Source organism: Chinchilla lanigera, unplaced genomic scaffold (genome assembly GCF_000276665.1).
Source record: "Chinchilla lanigera isolate Chin_1 unplaced genomic scaffold, ChiLan1.0 scaffold00014, whole genome shotgun sequence".
NCBI lineage: Eukaryota > Metazoa > Chordata > Mammalia > Rodentia > Chinchillidae > Chinchilla > Chinchilla lanigera.
In genome coordinates, this window is record NW_004955415.1 from 24,998,120 (window position 1) to 25,017,156 (window position 19,037).

Consider the following 19,037-nt stretch of genomic DNA (forward strand, 5'->3'; position numbering starts at 1 on the left):
TTATACTCTGCTGCACAAAGTAGCCACCTTGATTTAAAAGTGCACAATAGAATAAGGCATATCCAAAAGATAAAAGAGACAATAAAAGAATAAAAAACAAAATCAAGGAACATCACTCTAAAGCAGATGCAAACCATCCACCAGAGGAATCATGCCCAAAGAGACACAAGAATATTTTATAAACTACTTCTTTGTATTTGCAGCATTCCAGTTAATGTTTTATCTAAAATAAGCATTTTAAGAAGAGATATGAGAGCTCAAATAAAAAGTAAAATCATTTCAAAAACATAAAACCACTAGAAATAAGCCACATTAAGAATAACAAAAGGAAAATAAGTTGGAATGGAATTAAAGACCAAGATTTGAGGCTTGATGTAGTGTGCCTGATGCCCTAAGATAGTCTGTCTTCATCTACAACGTTGAAGGGGAAGAAATTATGATAAAGGCATCATAGTTGCTGAAAGTGGTGAGGACAAAAGTTGAGCAATCTCCCCTTATCCTTGGGCTATAAAGACAGAGAACAGATCACAGAGTATGCAAGAACTGAGGGAATAGAGAGCTCTTGTGCCATTCTTTGGTGACAATGGAAAGGGCAGACAAGAATATAAGATTCTACCAACCAACAGAGTTTAAGAGGATAAAGGGTAAGAAAGGTGAAGAGAGAGTGTCGCTGTGTGTGAGTGTGTGAGTGTGTGTGTGTGTGTGTGTGTGTGTGTATAAAAGGAGATAAATCAATAGTGGACATTATAGTTACAAACAAAGCATAAACATCTTAAATCTTGACAATAAGAAATAATGTAATCAACAAAAGTTAAGCAATGGAGGAGACTACCGCAGATCTATGCAACAAAATAGATTCACGCATGCAGTAGAACTTTAAGATAAACTTGTTTATGTACAAGAATCTCATATATACTAGGTGGTATATAAAAACAAAAACAAATTCAATCATGAAGATGAAATACAAAAGTGTGCCAGTTTATTTCTCATAGTAAAAATAAAGAAATATTTTCTACTGCTGGGCTACAGAGACTTTAAAAACACATATTAACACAGACTTTTTAAAGGCTTTAATAATCTTGCTTTGTTACTTTTTAAATTTTAAAATATTTTAAGAAATAAAAATTATATGCCATGGAAGTGCAAATTCAGTGAATTCCTTGTTTTAACTTTTGTTGTCACTTGATTTCAAGTTAAATTTTTCTTTCTGTAAATGAGTTTCAAGCTTTGTAAAGTGCTATTTACTAAGAGATGGCAACTTTTTTGTTGTTGTTGTTTTGGGTTGTCACTTTACTAAAAATTTGACTTTTTTATACCTTTCCTGAAGTGAGTTTTAAATCTATTTGTCATTTCTTCAAAAATCGTAGTCATACTTTTAAACAATGTCTTCTGTTAACAAAGGCACAGAATGACTTTGAGGCAAATTCTTTCCTTCTCTATGGGCTGCTCACTTGTGCATGAATAGGGGCTTTGACTGGATGGAATCTGTTCTAAACATTAGAATCATTGGCATGATCAATTCCTTTTAGTTTCTAGGAGCTTAGACACAAATTGACCAGTTGCTTAAAACACTTTGAAAACACCTGGAAATTTCATGAGAAATGCCATGCCTTGTTGTCATTGCAGCCATTATTATCTTTTGTTTTTGTTTTTGTAAATTGTAAGACTAACCCCAAATTTCCTGATCACAAGGATATAAAGTGTTAGCTCTTACTAAGAGCAGACCTGAAGTTTGTGACCTGACTCAGTGTCCCCTGCTATTTAAAGCATGACGCAGATATTTGTAAATCACATTACATTTTCACAAGATGACCTTCCCAGAAATATATTTGTGTAATTCTGATGTTAGTGGATTTGGTTTGTGTTGCTAAGGTGGAAAAATGTGTTACAGGGAGGTAATTACTGTAGAGCTATTTAATTATTGATTTTTCCAACATAGCAGGCTTGACATTTTGCAGATATAATGAAGGAACAGATATGCATTAGCAGAATGAGAATGGAATAAATGCACATTTTAAAGGAAGACATAATTTATTTTAACAGATATACAGTAATTATCCAGGAAGTGTGACTGCTTTCTTCATAAATGGCATTAACTATTCAAATTAAAATGACAGAACTATAATATGTAAGAATATTATGAGCGTGTTTAGAACCTTAGCATTGACATAAAGATACATAAAAACTTCATGTTTACTGATATCTTTTCCTTGTAGTCTCTCCCTTCATTACCTTTTATCAAAAGCGCACTTTATTTTGAAGTATTTATACTGGCTTTTGCTTCATTCTTCATGTAGAAAAATATTTTTACTCTGCATATCTGTTAATAGCCTTCAATAAATGCAGCTACTTCGCTGTTTGAAGTGAGAGTCTACGCATTTTAGAATAAAATAAATCAGTTTAGGATTTTCCACAGCGTTCTTGGAGTTGCTGAGTCTTGCTTTTCATTCCTGGCTTACCTGACACTCTGATTTGTTGCCACAGTGAACATGCAACTTACAACATTGTAATGAGTCTTTAAAATGACCAAAAGAGGTTCAGATCCATCCAAGGAGTATTCTAGTCTAAAGGACAGCCTTTGGTGGAAACATGTTTTGAACTATCTTTTGGGTTGCTTGCAGAGTTGATGGGTGAGACTCACAAGAAACGGTGCTTCATTTAATAACAGAGGTACATGATCTTTGATGCAAAATCGTATAGCCACACTGGTCAACCACCGGATCAAGCAAGCTTTGTTTGAAATAATATTGAGCTACTTCTCATATATTACAGCATGAACATAAAGGAGAATGATTTGTCCCCATTTAGATAAGTCAAGGAATATAATAGAGATTCTAAAAGGAGACCTCAAAATGAAGTTCCAGAAATGTCTTCAGCCATGGAAAAAAAAAAAAAAAAAAAAACACCAAGCAAAAAAAACCCTATTGGGTATCTTGAAGAAAAGTTGAGAGTAGAAAAATTGAAAAACAACCTAAAGAAAGAGAAAAGAGAGACAGCAAAGATAAAAATTATGTAAAATAATGAATTTGAATGTGGAAAAATAATTTCAAAGTAATAATTCTGAATATTTTTTGGAGGATACAATGAAAAGAAGGAAGAAAACAAATGCACAAAATTGAAAATGGCATAAATGAAATTAGTTACATTGGAATTTAAAATAATAAGAAAATAGTATTTTGTGAATCTCTACACACATGCACTTAAGAATTCTGAACCATTTAGGAACCAAGAAGTTAAAAGAAGTGACTCCAGAAAAGAGATGAAACTTAAATTGATAAATAACTTTTAAGAACACCTGAAAAATTATTACATACCTCCAGTGAAAAGGAATTCCCACATTCAGTTTTCAAAGAGAAATTCTAAACTTTCAAAAGAAAGCTAATTTATAAATCATTTTAAACATAAAAAAAACAGGAAAGAACAGAATGCAAGCTTCCAAATTAATTGTGGAAAAACAAGGTAGTATCTAAACAGAATTTCGACAGACATGACAAAGGCAATATTTTTACTCATTGCAATCAGATTTAATACAGTTGTACTTAATAACATTGAAGTAAAACATTAATTTTTTTCATAAGAAATTGTGATACACTAAAAATTTGTGCAACATTAACCAAAAATATAGATCTCTTAAAGATCCAGCATGAAGTTTAATAATAATAAACAGAAAATTTAATTCATGTCAAGAATAAGATAGTAGTCTTATATCCTTATTGTTAACATTGTTTTAGAAATTAAATATGTAATTCAATGTAAGAAATGAAAATTAAAAGAATAAGTATTAGTTAAAAAAGAATAAGTATCAGTAAGAAGGAGACAAAAAGTATTGTTACCTTCTACTCAAATGTCTAGGAAGTATCAATTAAATTTATTAAAATTAATTAGTATATAAACCTATTGAGGAATAAAAGAATTTTAGTTTTGTTTGTTATCTTTTCCTTATTGCCAGTTTAACTACACAAATGAAATGAATGTTTCAGTGTGCTTCTATGAATTTTACAAAGTATCATTTTAGGATTAATTTCTTTTATATCTGTTATTTCCCCTCTATAATTTTTCCTGTTTTACATATTTACTTGTGTCCTGCTTTTTTATTTTTATTATGCTTTATCTTTTTAAAGACTCATGGTCTTACTAATCAACTCTACTATTCTTTTGATTTCTTGTATTTACAAATATTTTTTCCTCTTTCTTTCAATTTCCATAGATATATCCTGTGGTTTTAAATTCTTCATTAACTGCTCAATCAATGGTCTTTAGTATCCAAGCAATTTCTGAAATTTTCCATTTGGAAATTTCTATGAAATTATCATTCTATTTTTTGAAATATTCCAAAGGATATCAAACCTCCCTGCATTTAGTTACATGGTAATGTAACAAAGTTGTTTTATTTGTTTAAACAAAGCTTAAATGATATATGGTGGTTAACCAGCCTAGGAGTCCATGATCCATGTCAAAAATCATGTGTCACTATGAAGTAAATAGAACATTGTCTCTTGTGGGCAATTAAAAATAAATAAATAAATTTTATATTTATATATATATATATATATATAAAACCACCCCCTTCCTTTGGCATAGATAAGTGCCAGGTAGGATGGGAAAGACTGTAATTATACAACTCTGTGGGGATACTATTCACATTGAAATCTATATGAATGACAACTTGTGACCATATGTTATGATTGATACATTGTGTCAACTTGGAGAGTCTAGAGGTTTGGCTCAGTGACTTAGCAGTTCTGCATCTTGGGGTGAAAAGGACATGCCCTTATGTGTCTGGGATGTTGTTCATTGTGTCAATTTGAGAAGTTTAGAAGGTTAACTATGTAACTCAGCAGAGAGCCAAGGTCCTTACTTTGTATTCATCCTGAGTCTATGCAAAAGGAGGGCATGGAAATTATGTGAGTGCTACATTTTTAATTAACATGTAATGATTGTACCCCCTGGGTGGGGGTAGCCTGCTTACAATATAAGGGAGGGAAAGAGGCTTGCTCTTCTCTGCCATTCCTCCTTTGTGCTCTTGTTGCCTTTGCTATCTTCTGCTGCCATAAGCAGTTGCCCTCTGCCATGTGCCACTCTGCCTTGGAGCCAGCCAAGTATGGACTGAAATTTCCACAAACTGTAAGCTAAATAAACCCTTCCCTTCCTTAATTTTGGATGTGAGGTATTTTGTCTCAGCAATGAGACAAGTAACCAAGACTATATATATATATTATATATATATATGTACACATATATATACATACACACATATATATACACATATATATACAAAACAAGTTATTTTTATTAAGTACTATTTTAATTGTAAAAATTTATGGAGTATAGTGTGACAATTCAACGTATGTATATGGTGCATAATGATCACATCAAAGTAGATAAAATTTCCATATCCTTGAAGGTTTTTTCATTTTTAATTAGCATATAATGATTGTACACTTTTATGGGCTACAGTACAATATCTGTGGTCAAATCAGACTAATTAACATTTACATCTCTTTATTGTTACTTAGTGTTTGGACCCTGGAAGCTCTCCTTCTAGTTACTATTATTAGGAACTATCACATGCCCAATGTTTTGTAGAACAGTAGGACTTATTACTTCTATCTCAAAACAACTCTTAACATAGTTTCTTCATGTTCTTTTCAACAGTTAACATTCATGTAGATGTAAAAATGTTTTTTTGAATGTGTTTTTAAAAATAAGTGCATATATCTCTTCAACATATTGAATTCCTTTTCTTTGGATGAATACCAATAGTGGTAATGGTGGTGTAATACCACAAAAGAAATAAAATCTTCCCATTTGCACCAGAACGGATAAACCTGGAGGGCATTATGTTAAGGGAAGGAAGTCAGACACGTATTGCCTGCTTTCACTCATTAATAGAAGATAGAAAAGCTGATGGCATGGAAGTAGATATTAAGTTGCTATAGAGTCCAGGAAGGAAAAGCTAGGAAGCTGACAAAGAGAGAACAGTTAACAGATACTAAAATGCAGTTCAACAGAAGGAATGTCAGTATAACTATGATCAGCAACAATTAGTTTTATATTTCAAAAGGAGTAATAGAAAGAATTTTGAATTTTTCCAACACAAAGAAATAAGAAACATTTGTAGTGATTAATATTCCAATTACCTTGATCTGATCATAAACTTTATGCACATGTATTGAAATATCATAATATGAACCATAAATATGTATAATTATTATGCCTCAATGAACATTAAAAATTTTAGAATAGACAGCAAAATATTGTTTTTCCACATTCATTCCTCCTATATATATTCTTGTTCCTCAATTTGAACTCAAAACTTAAAGTGGCTTGGATGGTACCCCAGGGAGCAAAAAATATTTTCAGGCACTGGGTGTCACATCCTTTCAGAATACCAAACTCAGAGTCAAATTGCACTATAAAATCAATAAAAGAATGAAGGAACCATTGCTATGTTTTATAAAACAGGAATGAGAAATGTACAGCAAGAAATCACTCTAAAAGGTCACAATATAAGATAACATACAAGATGGTAAGCTTCTGAGGAAGACTTGTGCTGTGACGGGCCATCTCTCTATATTTCTTCTGATAAATCTTAATGATTGCATTGCTGGGTCTGAATTTTATAAGCATTTAAAACAATATCTACCATCGCAATATAAAGATTGTCCAATTCTGTCCTATTCCTCTCTGACTATTAACAAACCATAATCCATAGTCTTTTCTTCTTATTATTCACTTTTGTTTGGCTTTCTTTTCATATATTCAGCATTCACTATGCAGTTTCCCTTAGGAACATTGAATAACATATGAGAACAAATGTGAAATTGGAGCTAAATATTGGAAGCACTGCCTTGTCAACCTTCCTCCAGCTTCAACTGAGGCAGAAAACCTGAGCCAAAAGGCATTGCACTAGACCATGTCAGCAGCAAAGCAAGCCGTGGTTGAGTTACGAAGGGAATGGATTCTTGTGTTTTGTTTTCCATACCAAAGCCATTTCTTCCCTTTCCCCTAAAGATCAAATCTGGTGGTTCATTAGCTGTTCTGGCTGATCTCAGCTTCCACTGTGCCTGCTCTCGTCTTCACAGCCCCACACTCTGGGGGTTTGATGGAGCAAGGTTAGTATACGGAGTCACGGTCAGGACCAAACTGATTGCAAGAATAGGAGGTGAAGCTTGTTTGTGGCCATCTCCTTATGGCATCAAGTTAAGTAGCCAGTTGCATCAACTGAAGCTTTAAATTTTTTTTTTCTGACATCTGCAATCAAGAACACTGTGTCTCTCAAGCCATATGCCACAAAGCCTGATTAGCTGTGACAGAATAGAGAGAATAATACACCATGGAAAAGAGCTGAAACCCACCAGAAACCTGTTCGCTTGAGTGTTAAATAGCCTTTCCTTTTCCTGTCCTTGCCTCAGCGAGCCTGCCATTAATGTAGGAAGAGCATCTTTTCTATGCAATGGAGGGACTAGGAAAGAATCTTCCTTTTGCACAATTTTTCAAGTCATCATTCATACAGATTTTGATGTGAACAGTACCCCTACAGAGTTGTATAATTACAACCTTTCCCAACCTACCCGACTCTTAGCTATGCCAAATGAAGGGGGTGGTCATCATGATGACTGAGGTACAAGGTACCACATGTGCCCTCTGTGACCTGATTTTTGGGTGTGAGTAGGAGCATGTCTGCTGCTTACTGTAACTCAGGTTATATGTATGTTACTGTAGATATCTGAGTAGAGGGGTCCATGATCAGTGAAAAGCATACAGTGAGTCCTGTTTGCATGGAGGTGCGGAACTTTTTTAGAAAGTCTCAAAGAGAATGTGAGAATGTGACATTTGATTTGAGTGTCTCAGAATGAGTCCTGTTTTGACCCTAGGAGAGTGGAGGGTGGGCCTGGGTGTATTTGGGAAGAACAAGAATGCCACTGTTGCCTGTAATTGTCTGAAGTGATAGCTAATTGAGATTAATTTAAACATGTTCTCTTGTAATTTGAGGGACACAAACCCTGGCTTCTCTCTCAGTGAAAGACCATTCTTCTCTAAATTGTTTAATCTGTAGTCCCAATTTATTAAGATATGTGTGGCTTGACTCGGGAGCCTGGGTAATCACTGCCATTGTATGAGGGAATGTATTTGCATGACATTATAAGAATGTCAAGTTGTCTTTCAAAACAGAACACAGATAAAAGGCTCACCAACTCCTGGGCTATCTCTGAGTGCTGACTGTGGGAACATCCTCCTATGGCATCTGTTGTACTGTATGCACACATTTCAATCAGCCTGAAGGCCTCCTGTCCACAAAAGGCTGGACAGTCCTTACCTCTCACTCATAATACCACATTAGCATTTCTATTCTCATGCTCTGTCATTAGAAGGGGCTGGGAGATCTTCAGAGAGACATTTCTCAACCTGTGGACACAAAGAGTGTTTTGAGCCCTCAAAAGGGTACCATCTTGGTGAGCGGGGGGGCTACTAAAAGACTTCCCATATTGCATGCCAACACCTCCAGAGATTGAAAAGAAAATAGTTTGGGAAATTAGAAATAGGCCTAGGTATTCACAGACAGAGGTTAGGTAACAAGGAATGTGAAGACGATGCTATATGCACCCTCTGCCTTCCCCTGAGCATCTTTCTTAACTGTACAAAGCCTGTGCCCACACCCAGCACATCTCAGCTTTTTAGTCACTGAAGCAATAATTTGTGCCAAGGTGCAAGCCAGATGGAGTCACTGTGAGGCCCAGGCCAGTGTTCTTTGAGGTATCCAATTTCAAAAAGTTTGCACTTAATTTTTTACCAATTTCAACATGTTTTCCTCTTGCTGTATACATTTGCTGTAAAATTGTGCCGTTCAAAATCATTATATATAACATAATAAATGATTCTGAGTATTTAATTTAAGAAACTATTTAATATTAGCATAGGCAGAAGATTGAGCTCTGAAATTAAACTCTATGGATTACACATGGTATACCAGTATCTCTTTTTACTTGAAGATAGGGAGAGTAGTCACAAGTACATATCATCTGGAAAATGCTTGATAATGTTTAGATGAAATGATCTCCTCCCAATTCCTTTGGTGTCATATGCAGCCAAATATAACTTCTAAATAGAATTCAACAATAATTGTTAACAGAGTGAACTGATACTATTCCAACTGAAAGTCGGCAAAGTTGACCTTTCATATTGCTTATAATGTTCCTCCAAGACCACATTTGTTTTTGGTGTTTTTTTAAGATTCACACTTTGAATTATTAAAAATGAATTGCAAATTTATATACTGATTATGTGAGTTAGGAATGTATTTGAGTGCAGCTAATAATAAGCTAAATAATTAGGACTTTTTCTTACGTGTCAGTGTAGAGGTTGGTATCCTTAATTCAAGTGCTCAAACATGACCCTCAGGAACCAGCTATCATTTTCTTCCAGAAACCCTAATTTTAAACCTCTACATATATGCTAGTTACACCCTCATTACAAAGTAAGTGAGATAACCAGGCCTACAAGTATCACAAGCCTGAAAAAGACAAAAAAGAGTCACCACCAGGTGACCTGTCATTTGGATCAAGTAAAGCTTTTCAAGAAATATACCCAAGGGCATTCTCGTATACCATTTGCTGGAACTGTTTTGTAGCCATGCACAGCTAAGAGGAGACTCTGGAAGACTAGGTGAAAGGATAGTACTGGAATGATTCACCAGAGTTTATCAGCTAAAGCTGGGGATATTATAACATCATAAAAAACATAGAACAGTGTTTTTGTTATTATTAACATAGAACAATGGCTTTCTAACTTTCTGAACATCTAAGTCACCTAAAGGGTTTACTGAAACAAAAGTCGCTGGGCCTCTCTCCCAGAATTTGAGTCAATTGATCTGAAGAGGGGAGTTAATAATTTGCATTTCATGAGTTCCCAAATGATACGGATATCGCTGGTATGGGGACCATACTGTAGGGTTGAGAACCCATGTATAAAGTCACTAGTTCTTGCTTATCAAGTCAGATAGTGTTTTAGTCTTCCTATTACACAGTTTTGTCACAAATTAGAGTGCAAAAGCAGTCATAGATAATACCCAAATGAATGAGGGTAGCTATGTTTGAGTAAAATTCCATTTATAAAACCAGAGGTGGACTGGGTTTGGCAAAGAGGATGACAGAGATAAATTCTGGGTAGTGCTCCAGTTACCATGACGGCATAGTGAACCATTCCATTGTGTCATGTTCATGGATTCAAGGGATTTTGAAAGAGCACTATGGTGATGACTCTTCTTGATCTTCAGTGTCTGGGGCTTCAACTGGGAAGATTCAAGTGACAGGCTGATTTAGGTGCTTGGAGACTAAAATCATCTGGCACCTACTGGCAACTAGGCTCGGATGATGAGGAGACCTACTCTGCTCTGACCATGGACCAGAACACCCAGGGGTCCCCACTTTTTGTGTCTAGGGTCCTCCCTGCATGCTGGCTGAACTCAGAGGAAGATTCCCAACAACACCAGAGAAAGGCTTATAATGTTCCTGGCCTTAACCTTGGAAATCATAAGCATCACTTGCATCTCATTGCATTGGTGACAAGTAAGTCACAAGCCACTAAAATGCACAGAGAGAATTAGACTCCACTTTTGCGAGGTGATGACAGAATCATTACAGAAAGGTGTGAAGGATGGGAGATACTTTTGCAGACATCTTTGGAAAACTCAATTCTCCATAGGCTGACACATATCAGCACCTATTGCACCCTCTCTGGAGGATTTTTGAGGTTCCTAAAATCCTCATTTGAAGCTTTTGTCCCAGCGTCTGAGCACAGAATATGGGTGCAGCTATGCATCATACGGGAGCATCTTAGGGGCTGACCATCATATCTGACTGGCCAATGCTGCTATTTTCTCATGTCAGCATGGTCTTACTGATTTCCTGTTCCTACAAAAGCCTGGCCACCTCCTGAGGATGGAATGAAAATAAATGTGCAAAGAAAGAAATCCCAAGTGGGTACTACCCATCACTCAACGTCAGCATTTAACAAAGACCTTGAATTTCTTCTGTATGGAAGATTAATGGTAAAAGCTGCCAAGTCCAAGGCATCACACATCTCAGAGAGCTTACGATCTTTGGAGAAATTGGACCTAAACTTTTAGAAATGATAAATATTCACAGAGAGGTGTTGATGGCATGCCAAAAGAAACACATTTGCTGGCTTTAAAATGAACCTGAGAATCTTCTCAACTGGATAGCTGAGAAAGCCAGCTGATTTTATTTATTAATTTGAAACTTGAAAAATAAAAGAAAAATGCGTGCATTAAAAGGAAGAAAAAATATATTATAGTCAAGAAGTATTTAGTGTCTAGGGATGGAAGACTATAGGTTAGCAAATAGAGCATCGTGTCAGAAACAGAAAATTATTGAGAATGGGAGATAGCCTTGAAAGCTAGCAATGGCCATTTCATTGAAGGGGCTTCTATATAACATCTGATCATCTGGTAATTCCCCATGGTACTGTGTCTTGGTCAATATTGGCCCTACTGCTCTACTCCTTCTCACTACCTTTCTGTTCTAGGCACTGTTCATGCTGGGGAGTTCAAGGCCCACATGTCCTTCTGGCTACTTCAGACACAACAAAATAGCCCAGGCTCTTTAATCCAACACACTCAACCAAGTCCTTTATACCAGACCTTGACGTAGCAGTAGAAATAGCAGAGAAACAAAAGAACAACAAACATTCAAGTAAAAAGGCAAAGATAAATTTTCTGTGAAGCAAACACTTAGATTATTACTATTTAAACTTTAGTCAAAGAGAAGAATTAGGCCGTAATACATTTTTGGTTTAGAAGATCATAAAGTCCAAAAAGTGTAAACTTCATTTGAAAATTTTAGAGTAGATGTTTGCATCTAATGTAATTGTTGTCCAAGTGTAATGCATTTGATATTTTCACAATTCTGTGTTTGGCTTTTGACAAGGTGCCCTTGAGGAGACAAGTAGCACTTTCTACAGAGTTCTTAAAGCTGGCACCTAGTATATAGAACTCTTACTGTGGCAACATGTTCAGACGGTGTTCAATTTGCAGATTGGGATCCCAATAACTGTTGTGGCCACTGAGTCAATACAAATTACACCTATATGTGTGTCAAAATCCTTATGCTTGGGTAACTCTGTTTAAAAATCAATCTAATAATACGCTATTTAGTACTTAAGACTCTAAAACAAGAGCCAGTTTTAATCCTATTAATCAATGACCTCTCTAGTTCCAAATATTGATTGATTCTATAAACCATGACAAACTTTCATTTGAGTAACACTGGTCTGTGAAATGGGAAGTGCTTTCAAAGCCTCGCCTCATAGCACAATCATAAAAACTTATTTAGGAGCGTGTACACTGTCACGATGGTGTTTTAAAGAAAGTTTTCTCTAGAGTTGAGAGCTACGCTATGAATGAGTCCAAGTCTGTTTTCCCAAGTACACTCAGAACATCGCTACTTAGGTCAAAGCTACTCATGCTTTCAAGAGTTACCTGAGCAATTTTCCACATGTCTCCTAATTTCTTGAATACCCCTATCCGTTTTAAACCAAGTATTTACTGACCGTGTATGTATTGTGTATTGAAAGACTGCCTTAAGAATCAGATGTGGAGATGACAGCAGCAAAACAATACACAAGCTGGGTAGGGGGGGCATGCCTGTAATCCCAGCACTTAGGAGGCTGAGACAGGAGGATCTTTGTGAGTTCGAGACTAGCCTGTGGCTACAAAGTGAGCTCACAGACAACCTGAGCTGCATAACAAGACCCTGTCTCAAAAAAGACAAAAGAAATATAAAGTTTTTAGCTTTAGTGAATACTTACATTGTTTGCGGAAGGTTGGGGATATAGCTCAGCTGCAGAAGCACCTGCCTAGGAAGTGCAAGGTCCTCAGTTTGATTCCCGGTACCAAAAACAAAACAAACAAAAGACCCCCAAAATACATTGCTTGCTGCAATATGGTACTACTACTAATATTAATATTAATTGAAATAATATTGATATAAACATGCATCAAATACTTATTACCATGTTATGTGCTGCCATAAACAGTGTATTCTTTAACCCCTATACCAGCCTTCTGTGTACATTATCTCCACTTTACAGATAAAGAATCAAAAGCTCTAATGATTTATGCATAAACTAAGTCTTATCTTGTGTATGGACAAGTTGTGCTAGCATTGGTAAAACTGAGATTAGAACCCAGATTTCTTTCCTTCAAAGTTGATGTTCTACAAGATTAAATTTCTAAATAGTAGGTCAATTTTGTGCAATGAAATGGTTGGGGAGGAAGTGAATTTTGATCAGTTTGAGAAGCCATTTTAGGGGGGGAATGACAGAACATCTATAGTAGACCTTCTCTATGGAAAAGAAATGATCATACTAATTAGACTTTACACCCATTGGATTAGTTGGAGAGAAAAGCTTAGCTCAAATGAAGGTGTGGGTGGCAGTTACTGGAGGAGCTCACTCTGGGCCCCTGAGCACTACTGCCGATTGCTCACTGTACAAAGGTGCACAGCTGAGAATGTATGGGCAGTGGGACTTTGCCCTGTCATGCATCTAATGATCACCCTCTCTGTACCACTAATAAACCCCATGAATACCAGTCCTTTGGCTTCCTATAAAAAGTATCTGTGACTGTTTCCACAAGGGTCCCTTCTCCCTATCCCAGTTCATCTAACCCATGTGTGGGATAGTCAGTAAGGAAGAGGCAGGGATTCAACGCCCCACTGCTGTGAGTGGCTCTTAATCATGATCATGGGATTTATCCCTATGTACCCCAGTTCCCTTCGCCACTCACTGAATCACTTAAAGGCATTTCCTTATGTGTCTCCTCGACCTCACAGGCCAGACTGAACCCTAGTTGCCTACAGTGACTCCGGGCTCTGTGATATATTCCTCATGGGCTCCTTTCCCAGACTCACTTTCCAGCCTCCCCACTGCTGCTTCCTAGGACACTGCTCAGAGGAACTAGTTACACTGAAACCTCTCTCTCTGGGGAAATCCCATTTAAGACCAACTAAAAATGATTCCCCCAAAAAACACACTGTGAGTTAGTGCAGCCATAAGGATCTGAGAATCTCTACAATTGCATAGAAGAGGCAGCAATGTAGACTCACACTGTAGATGCTCAGACAAGGCTGTCTTGTTGCAAGAAAATGACCTCAGCTTCTGTGTACAATTGCATCAAGAAATGGAGGTACCCGGCGAGAGCTTGGAGCCTAGGGAATCATTTTACCACTATTACTGTGCTTATCTAGGGGCAAGTAAAGAGAGACTGGGTTTACAGGAAGGAGATTAAAATGAAAACAAGAAATAGAGACAGTATGCATGATGGAGCTTCACTGAGGACTCATGTTGAGGGTGTTGGTAATGAAAGAGTGAAATGGAGAGAAGAAACAAAGTCACTTGGAGAAGTGGGAATACATCTGTGTCTTGGCACTTTTGGTCTATGTCTAATTTGTAGCCTCTGCTTACAGGGTCCTATTTATCAGTCTTGTGAATTTCCTAAAGCAACCTTATAGTTTATCAGAATGGGACTCATTACTCCAATAGAACAGACCCTGTGAGACCCTCAGATAGAGTAGTCAGTATTTCATCTGAGTTTTATGGATTTTTCTCAGGCTTCCAATACACAGAACATTTCTTATCTCTCTTTTCCCTACAATGAAATCCTCAAACACATCTTTTCTTTTAGAGAATGAAAATATAAGCTTTTCTTAATAATCTACTTTCTTTCAGTTTTTGCTTTTTTGGTACCAAGCATCAAACTCAGGACCTTGCGTTTGCCAGGCAGGCACTGTGCTGCTGAGCTATATCACTGGCCTGGTAATCTAATCCTTAATAAGTGATCAGAACTACATTTTTAGTGTACCAGAGCAAGGACCTGTTTAGCGACTGGTGGCTCTCTCTCAACATCGCAGTCAGCGGCAGCCCCATTGATACTTGTGCAGTGAAGACACTGAGTTGCTCCCTCCCTGAGAGTGGAAGTGAACCTACACTGTTAGCAGCTCTTGCTTTGCACAGCTTTTCAAGTCACTTAATACCTTTCAAATGAATGAAGCAATCAGAATGCTTTTTACAAACAGCTCTCTTGACTGTCTCAGCCACACAGTATTTGTGCTTATTGTGCATCTCTGATGACTTATGTTTTTATTTATTGCTGAGAAGAAAATGTAGTGGTCTTAAATGTTGATAACTGATAAAGCATTTCATAGTTGGAATTTAGCATTGTTTTTTAGAGTGCTCAGAACTCTCAGTGAAAATTTGTATCAGATAATTACCAGTGACTTTCACTGTTTTAATTTTGCCTTTCAGTTTATTGGAAAAATATCCAGCATGAAAGAAAGGATATTCAACTTACAATGATGTAATTTTGTGCCATTTGAAAACTGCTAAGAAAAATATATCATTATTGGAATGAGCCAGGTGAAGGAGAAACTCTGTGACCTTAATACTTCCCTCAAGAATAAAGGGTTCAGAAAAGGATGAAAAGAGATGTTTAGGAAAATTTGCTGAAAGACCAAAGGAACAATAATTTCCTAGTGTGATAGGTTTGAGCTATTTCCTTTCACTCTTGAAATGATCCAAAGACATATTTACCCACTAACCCCAAGTAAATGACTGATCTCTAGTTAGAGAAGACCATGACATTTGTTTGGCATTTTCTTAAGGACAGAGTTTTCAGTATTCTACCCATACAAACCTATATGTATGTTTCTAGAAGGTTTATGATGAAGAGAAGAAAGGTTTCTTAATATTTTTTCTTCCACTGGAGGGGACAGCTGGTTTCACTGACTCCCTCCATTAGCAATACTTTAGAAATAGGATTCCAGGAAGCATAGAGAGAGCAATCAGATAAAATAAGACATTATATCATATCAGGTGTAGGTGACCTCTACAAATTGATTTTCATTTCAAGTCTGTCAAATTATTATTATATGATTCCAATAAAAATCTTCTGGCATTATTAAAGCAGGAGAAATAGGTAGATGAAGCTTGCTTGAGAAGCTTAATGAGCAAAGCACAGCCTCCAGTAGGGCATGATTTTGATGGCTGAAAAAGGAATAGGGGTTTACAGCCATATTGCCCTGAATGCACCTGATCTAGTTTGCAAAAGGAATAAGGGCATAGATCACTGTAAGTGCCATCACGTGAGCCTACGAGGAAACATCTATCTACTGAGTCCATGATGGGCCATATTTTGTCACCTTCTTTCTACTTTAAAATGCACACACAGAGACACAAACATATACACACAGCCCTAGAAGGCAGAATATGCAAGATGTAGGTACAAGGAGGTGCTACTCAGTGCAGACTCCACTAGCCACATCTATCCAAAGAGCAAAGGGAATGCAGTGACTCCAAAGGAATATGTGCTGTAAAGAACATGGAGGATTCCAAAAACTTCATACAAAGAAAAAAACGCAAAGTAGCAGTAATAATTTTTATATTGATTAGAAATTGAAGTGATAATACTTGGCTAGATTGAGTTAAATGAAATATGAAATTAATTTCACATGTTTCTCTTCACATTGTAATGTGGCTATTAAATTTAAGTCACTTATCTTGCTAACATGTTTCTATTGGGCAGCTCCAGAAATAAGAAAGCTAACTGCATGAGATGATTTTTCTCTCCTTCATTATTGGAGGAAATTAAAAAAATCAAGCTTTTTATAATTGATGCGTTCATTTCTTTTCATCATCCAGAAGCATCACACCTATGAATCTGATGCAAAATGATGCCAATAAACACATCTAATTAATGAGGCCAAAGGCTTATTTCATAAATGAAAGATTTACAAATGCTTCTGAATTCTACCTGTATATCCAAACTATTGAGAAATTTTTTTCTCACAAAGTATAAAGTTTCAACATATTCCAACTCAGCATTCCATTTACAAAATTATTCTTTTATTATTATTTATAAGCTTTATAATAAATTTTATGGCATTAATAAAATTAGGCTTCAAAAAAACCCACAATTATCATTTGACACTCTCCAAATTTCTGGCTTAAATAATACATATTGAGAAATACACAGTCTACTCCCAAAGCAAATAATATTAATTTATGATTTTGCAGCACTTCAATAGTGTATAGTAGAAATATGCTTTATGTTAATTATGAGTTTACATCCTTATCTCTGCCCTAAGACATCTAGCTGGGTGGAAAAAATAATTGGTGAGAACAGATTCACTGAACACCCAGTGACTTGGCACCAGAAAGAGGACAGGAAGGAACAAGGAATGCTGAAATGACATCATTGTCAACTCCACCTGGAAACAGTCCTGTGCTATAATCTGGGAACTCTTAAAATATATAGAGATATCTCAGTTGTCTAACTCAATTCTTTCCAAATTTGTATCTAGACACTGAAAAGTTTAAAAACTAAACATAATTTTAACATAAGAAATAATGCAAACCCGAGCAACTGGTTCTGACTTTAAAGTTTCCCAATGATTTCTTTAACTCTATGGTGTTTCTTACAGCTTTCTTCTTAGCTTTCTGCTGGTATCGCTAACTTTCTTTGGAGACATGGTTACCGTATTTTATGAAATAAAACACACACAAAAGCACAATGATGAATGTTTTAACACACTCACATAAGTACTATATGTTGTCTGGGCAAGACCAGTACTTAGACTGAAGGCTCACTGCTTTGTGTTAGCGGTGAGACTCAGAAGTTTTTTAAATCATATTTCAATCTGATTGTTTTTCAAACTTTACTGGTTGAGTAGTGGAAAGTTCAAGTTTGGAGTTGTTCAACAACTGAGGTACCACTATATAAACAATTATCTTAAAGTAGTGATGGCAAACATTTTAGAGATGAGTGCCCAAACTGCAACCCAAAACCCATGTATTTATCATGAAGTACCAATGCTGCAATTAAGTCTGAACAGGGAGGTTTAGAAAAACCTCATACATTAGCATCTTTTGTTTTAAAAGAAAAACAAAAAATCACTCATGCTATAGGTTAGCCACCACTGAAACTATGGAGATATAAAGACATGTGCACAAAGTATATATCCTCTATTTCCAAAAAGTATAAGAAAATATGACTCTTACCCAGATTAATCCAGCCTTTTTCTGTGTTGCAGGCATTTCATATGGATCAGCCATGGCATTTATTTTTTTAATAAAACATTTTCTTGTTCCATTCACTTCCACTCTTAAAATCTGAGTTTCAGTGCACTTAAAATAAAATTTTACTGTTGCCCACAAGATCCTACATGATGTGACCTCTGTTGCTGGGACAGTAATCTCAATTATCAATTTGATTTGCACTCACTGCAGAGTTGACTAGCAGATTAGTAAAGCGTACCTCTGGGTGTGTCTGGGTGTATCATGCAGGTGCAACTGTAGAGACTATGTGTGGTACTTGAACCCTTTCTCTATGGATTCTTCTTCTGTGCTTTCCAATAGAACACCTTTCCCGTGCCACACCTTTTCACCGTGATGTTTCAGCTTTGGACCCAGCTTACCAGGGACTTACATCTCTGAAACCCTGAGCCAAAAAAAACCTTCTCTTCTTTATATTGCAGGTTTGGGGCATTTTGTCCCAGTGGTGGGAAGCTAACCAACATAGTTCCCTTCTCTGTCTTTCTTTATTCTACATTACTCTTTCCTTCCTTCTCTACCCTGCAGGTAGCTGACACCTCATTCTTTGCCTTGATTATACCTTCTGCCTGGAATTCTTTCTTACTGCTTGAGAATAATGGAAAATAAAGGAGGGTTTGCCCTGTATACATACTTACATTGCTTTCTCCAGCCACTGTATATTAACCAGCTCATCCATACTTCTGATAGTGACCTTGGATCTCATTTTCCTATTTAATTTTCTTTATAGTGCTAACAGACACCTAATAATTCTCTTTTACTTTAGATTTATTTGTTTAGTTATTGTCTATCTCTTCTCACTAGAACTAAGAACACAAACCCCATCTCTTTATTTGGTAATCTTTTCCTAGGCACTTAAAATCCCATTAATTGAATGTCAGTTTGCTGGATAGATGGAAGCAAGGAATAGG

The 19,037-nt window shown here is 36.3% G+C and overlaps 1 protein-coding gene and 1 long non-coding RNA gene across 5 annotated transcripts in view; one reads left to right on the plus strand and one right to left on the minus strand.

Annotated features, from left to right (window-relative positions):
- Macrod2 (MACRO domain containing 2) overlaps positions 1-19,037 on the plus strand; it is a 1,840,776-nt gene that overhangs the window by 1,599,711 nt on the left and 222,028 nt on the right. The gene's annotated exons all lie outside the window — the stretch shown is intronic.
- The window catches only part of LOC106148091, a 37,831-nt gene that overhangs the window by 17,865 nt on the left and 929 nt on the right, over positions 1-19,037 (minus strand). The window lies entirely within an intron of this gene.